The following is a 6,146-nucleotide window of genomic DNA, read 5'->3' as shown; positions in this document are numbered from 1 at the left end:
GAACCTCCACTTTATATAAAGGTTCCATAGCTATGAATTTTTTTTGCCAAGAACTATTCAAGAACATTAAAGGTGTATTGGAGGGAAATAAACCCAGTGCTGGACGCCTGCCAACCTGGAACAATGTTGAACAATGTACACTCTTTAAAATAAGGTGCCCAAAAAAGTTTGGAGTGAAACCATTCAGAAACCATTGGTTATGGAGACGCTGCCTGATGCCTGAGACGTTGTTTATGATTATGTTGGGGAGGTAAAATACAGACTTGCCACCGTTTTACTGCCGTCCACACTGCATATAAAACCCAGAAGACATGGTTAGGATCACTGGTGGCTGGATAGTAAATAAAACTCCTGGTTTGTGTTGCTGACATTGCAACTTCTGGTTCCTATCATCACCACTGTAAAGAAATCTGACATCTGCAAGTCAGCATTTCACATCAAACCACTCAGAATGGCTCACATCTCAACAACTGACCAGTGTAGAGATTTCGCAAAACCAGGCGACCTCTCCCTTAGGAAACCTCTCGACTGAGCAAACTGGTGGTTCTGGTGGTGGCTTGCTGAGATTGAGGTAGCCACACTGCAAAGGTGAGGTGATCATTAGGCCGGTCGTGTCCGTCTTCCCTCGTGTTGAGCTGTAATTGAAAAGTACATCAAAAAGAAAAGGCAGCGGAAGCTTTTCTTTGACATTTATTTATACACAGTATCTTTCACAAAGAACATAGGGACAAACTTTTGCAAAAACTGGGTAAAGGAAAACAAGAAGGGAAAAACAACTTTATTTCAAACCGAAACTCTGTCCCGGATTCATCGATCTACCGATAATCAGTGCAATAAAGATTCCCGATAAAATTCATGACAATAATATCATCCTTAGTTTTTTTTTTTTTTTTTTTTTTTTAAGTAATAATATTTCAAATGTGCATTTCAAATACCTTCTGAATATCCTGACAATATATTTACTGCAATTCTGAAATCTCTTAAGAACATATATGACACGTTTCTATGTTCATTGATCCAGGGAGTCTTTAACTATGCAATATCTGACGTGTTGAACTATTAAATAGAATTCCAAAGACTCTCAATGTGAGACACGCTGTAGTTCTACTCGATGATACGGGGCACACTGGCATAATCTACCGTATGATATCAGTAACTGGAAAATATCTGAAGTCCTTCAGGGTAAAAGAAACGTCCTTAAACATTCTGCACAACCTTCATGTCGTTCAAAGAAAGAAGACACTGAGAAACCAGAGACCCAAACCAAGAAACCTATTTGTGCTCTGCCCACGAATACGTCCTTAGATAAGGCAGCAAGTCTGGACAAGTTTTACAGAACGACGTCCAACATCTCTGTTGATCCAATGAGAAACTGTAGCTCAAATTGCCACAATATCTCCCTTTACAGTGGGTTATACATTTGAAACGATGTTTATTATGTATATGTGTGAAAGGTCATTCTGTTAGGCCAGATTAGTCGTTGGCTTTTTGTCGTAGCATTGTGGCAAAGTCACCAAGCAGCCTTGTATTGACGGGCTACTACACAGTCAAGCTTAACTGTGTGGTTTATTTTCTTTCTTCAGTTTTAGCTGTTTCCTTTCTATTTTCCCTGTTTTAAATTGACCAATGACTGGAGGTCAGGGAACCAGCCTCGTGACCGGAAGGTCGCCGGTTCGAACCCCAGAGCCGACAGCACTTGACTGAGGTGTCTAACTAACCCCCAACTGCTCCCCGGGCGCTGTGGATTGGGCTGCCCACCGCTCCGGGCAAGTGTGCTCACTGCCCCCTAGTGTGTGTGTGCTCACTAGAGTGTATTCATGGATTAAATGCGGAGGTGGAGTTTCCCCATAGTGGGACTAATAAGGGTCACTTAATCTAATCTATTAATTAATCACATGGCTAGTAGATGTCTACCTCTACTACTGTTTGTAGTCATTTCCCTGACATAAGCCTTCGCAGATGAACCAATAGCTGCGATGGAAATCTACAGTATTTAAGCCTGCATTCTAGGCTTGTATGCTAAAATATCTCTTATCGTGAACCGTCGTGTCTACTTAGATCACAAGGTGCCGGTTCACTGTTAGTACCTAGAATGAATAAAGTTACATCAGGGGGGAGAGTCTTCTCATACAAAGCCCCCCAGCTTTGGAATAACCAGCCAGTCAGTGTTTAAGACTCAGTTTAGGACACATCATCAGTTTTTAAGTCTAGGCTTTGGTAATTGGTTTTTCCTGTTGGATAAAAGATGCAGATCCGAGGTTTCATTGACAAACAGTATCATGGTAAACTGACAATGTCGGTGCTGTGGTCCTGTTGCTGTCACTTGCTTACTCGAGTGTTTGCAATGATGCGGGGTACGCTGACCTCTGAGGGAGGGACTTTCTTTGTTACCTTCTGGCTCTCCCTTCTTAAGCTAGGCTGATATGGCTAGACCTTCCAGAGTCACTGCTGCACTCTGTTTACACTATATTGTTCTCAGTCACCCCAAACAGAGTTGTTTGTGTTTGTTTCCCGAGCTGGATAACTGCCCATCCTACGCGATCTGATGCTGCTGCTTCTGCTTTGATTGGACACCTCTGCTCGCCAGCCTTCTGGACCAGTTTGACCACCACGGAGCGAGCGTCCTGCTGTCCAGTGCTGCGCATGCTACTCACCTCCCTGATGATGCAGGAGATGATGCAGCAGTGTCTGCCCAGAATCAAACTACTTAATCACTGGCATGGTTTCACCTGATTCACTGTACGCTGAGCTCTTCTCAGATCATCATGATAGGCTTCTCACAGCTCTCACTGACATTCATAGCTTTAACTCTCATCTTCGCTGTGCTCCTAACAGTAGTTACTGGTTTTCACAGATCTATTTCCCATTATACTGATAGGCCTCTAACTGTAGTCATTGGTGGTCATTGGTTAATCTAAATTTTTGGCCAACGTTTTTTGTAAAGCTTGTCCAACTGTGCCCCAGTAGCTATAGATGAAAGCTTGTGGTACAGGTCTGTGTAAATGAAAAAAAAATGGAGTGGTCAAATCCAGTAATGCAGGCTTCACCGCGAGCTTTGGCACATGAACGGAAAACCCCAATTCAACGGTCTTGAGTGCGATAGGAACACCTCTGAGGTATGTAGGATGAGGAGAATGAGCGAAGTACCTGATGGATGATAGCTGAAGGTTGTCTAGCTGCGTTTCCCATATTCATATCCACTGGTATTTTGGCACAAGTGAAGGTAGAGAAAATTTACAAAGATGAAAAATGTAGCCTACCTGGGGAAATCAAGAGCAGGTTTAGTACTATTTAAATCTACCTACTGTCTAATCTAGTTCTCCATCCAGCGGCCAAGCAAAAGAGGAAGATGGGAACGAAAGTGACAGCACGAGAGAGGATGGGACGGGCTTTGCGCTTGGCATGACGCGCCATTCCCAGAGGATTTTTTTATTTATTTCTTGTATCATGCGACACTTGAGATGCATGCTCTGATTTTGCCCGTACCCTCGCATGCACACAGCGAAAGCAACCAATGACGTATACTCGCAGGAGCGCTGGTCGATTCAAGGCAAGTAACGCAGTCCAAATGGCGCGCTCACACCTCTATTCTTCCTCATCGCCTCATAAACATGAACGGAAAGTATGGATAGATACATGAAATACATATATAACAACATTTTGCCAATACCAAAGCTATGAAAGTTTTTGCCAAACTAGTCTCCTTTTTTTCTCAGATCATCTAAAACATACAGAAATTTCAGAACCATCTAAGTTAGTAAAAGCACATTCAAGTTCTTGGTATAAAATCTACAGTTAACGTTCATTCTCTTCTGAAACAGCCAATTACAAAACCAAAAAAAAAGGTTGATATAGTGTTCCTTTAGTGTAACAGTAAACATAGCTCTCGACATGAAAGGATTCACAGAGAAAAAAATAAACAAAAAACATAAAACAAACAAAAATGTGCAGGAAAAAAATAAGCTTGTTTGAAAAGTGAAGAAATACTATATGTATATATAATAATTGTAACACGGTTTTCGAAAAAAGAACGTCAAAGCATATAGAAGAACACAGAATTCATCACCAGAAAGTACATAAACACTTGGTCTCACAATATCAGAGAGGCGGGTTTGATATTGGAGATCACTGCCTCCCTATTGGGTTCTCTAATGGACCTTACAAACAGAGAACTAAGCATGCATCGTAGAACTGCATTGTGCATTTTATAATAGCAAACTGGTTAAAACAGAAATGCCCCTCAGGCCCTGAGGTCTTTCCATTCAGTCCATCTATGACTGTTCATTCTTACAGTAAGTCACGAAGAAGCGACAAATTCTTGGTCGGATTTAGACCACTTGATAGCTGATGGGCCACCATGCATACATAGCAAGTGTACCCTGTTAGCAGCAAGGGTCTTAAACAGTACCAAAAGGAAGGTTACAGGTCTTATGGTTTTATGGCAGTTGTCCACCAGGCAGTGCAGTAAAGTACCCAAATCTGTGTTCATGCGTCTTGTCATTTGACATTTCCACTGCACCTGTGAACTTGGTTACCTGTCATACTGGGGTACCAAACATCTGAGCTGGAATGTGTGGGTGGAACTAGAAAGGGTGCAGAGCACTGACTGGTCAAACACAATCATGTCACTCGAGTTAGATGACCACGATTTTTAAAAGAACACTAGCTAACTAAAACCGCTGTCTGGGACTCTAGACATAAAACCAAATGCAGAGCAAAAGTTAGATCAGAGCTTGTAGCTCCTCCATTGTTTCCCCTGTTGTTTGTGTTTCCAGTGAACAGCAGGCCCGGATCATGGGTTTTATGGCCGTGTGCCCAAGAGCCCAAGCAAAGTTACGGCAAAATCAAAACAACAGTCTTGGCTCTCCGCAGGAAGTGGCATAGAAAAAAAAACGTAACTAATTTCGGCCTTGTGGTGTGACTGATCATAATGCTATCCACACTTGAGTTTTTCCTCAAAGCACGGCTTAGCAATTGTTCATTTATCCGCCATGACTCCGATCAAGCGACCCCTGATAGTAAAGGATGCGCTTTTTCCTGAACCAAACACAAGTAAAAACCATCGGCCCAAACTAAAGCAAAAGTTGCTGCATTGGTGTCAGTAGTGGGTCTGCAAACTGTCTACTCCCACACTTAAAGCCATCAAAGGAAAGATATAAATGGTCCACAAACATTTTCCACACCTGCTGGAGTAGTCCGATTTTAATTCATTTCGTCTTCAGTGGGGTACATATTGTGCTTGCAAAGACTGGATGCATGCTTTATTGTTAATGTGTGAGAAATCTTGCCAATGTTTTGTGTTTTAGCACTATAAACTAATACAGTACGTAAAATGATGACTGTGTTTCGGTCGGCAATAGACCTTTTATCACGCCATGCCAGCGGGACACAGCATGTTTGGAAAAAGCATTGTTTGGCAACTTGTTATTGTCTTTATGTAATCAGGGCAGGTCAACACATTCTCTTCTAAATGCCAACAAATAGATGTAGCTTTACACTGGCCATTCAAATTTAACAGGAGTATTTAATTCAAGAGGTTTGTTTCTAGAACCACCAGATAACCTGATTTTAGTTTTATATACTACAAGGCCAAGACTATTCAGCTTGGTTGGAACATTCAAACACATTACTCTGAAACAAACAAACAAAAAAAAACACCCAGGGGCCTAGAACTTGATGACCCGGGCCTGGTTAACACAAGCATCTGGAAACCTTGTGAACCACAGTTCTGTTATGTGATGGGAAACAGACACACGTGCTTGACCAGGGTTGGACAGTTGTGGGTTTGGATTAGTAAGCGTACCGTATTGTAATGGACCTGCCTTTAGTTGTCACGGTTCTAAACTGCTGACATATAACTGTTCACTAAAGAACCCTTGGATTTCAATTCTTTGTATAAAGCAGCCTCAACTAATCAACCCAAAACGTTGTTTCATTCAAGACTGATTTGATCAGATGGTTTCAGTTATCTACCCTGACTTTTCCCATTTGTCGGCATGGGCGAAAGCAACAGGATCATTCAGAGTCACAGCTGCTCTGGGCATTTCTGCATTAAGCATCCACTGCACCATGAAGAAAAGAAATAGCTCCTCATGATGCATCACTGCAGTCAGTATGAACTAGGCAAGTAAGCTCTTGTATAAGAC

At 42.0% G+C, this 6,146-nt stretch overlaps 1 protein-coding gene across 2 annotated transcripts in view; it reads right to left on the bottom strand.

Annotated features, from left to right (window-relative positions):
- Positions 1-3,378: 3,378 nt before the first annotated feature.
- Positions 3,379-6,146, bottom strand: part of si:ch73-374l24.1 (protein kinase C alpha type) — a 254,721-nt gene continuing 251,953 nt past the window's right edge. For both annotated transcript variants that reach the window (XM_017714068.2, XM_017714069.2), the window contains one exon: positions 3,379-6,146. This exon is cut by the window's right edge and continues 1,177 nt beyond it. The gene's annotated coding sequence lies outside the window, so the exon portion shown is untranslated.

This window comes from Pygocentrus nattereri, chromosome 14, assembly GCF_015220715.1.
Source record: "Pygocentrus nattereri isolate fPygNat1 chromosome 14, fPygNat1.pri, whole genome shotgun sequence".
NCBI classification, from domain to species: Eukaryota; Metazoa; Chordata; class Actinopteri; order Characiformes; family Serrasalmidae; genus Pygocentrus; species Pygocentrus nattereri.
The sequence above is the reverse complement of the archived record's forward strand: the minus strand, read 5'-3'. Positions and strand labels throughout refer to the sequence as shown.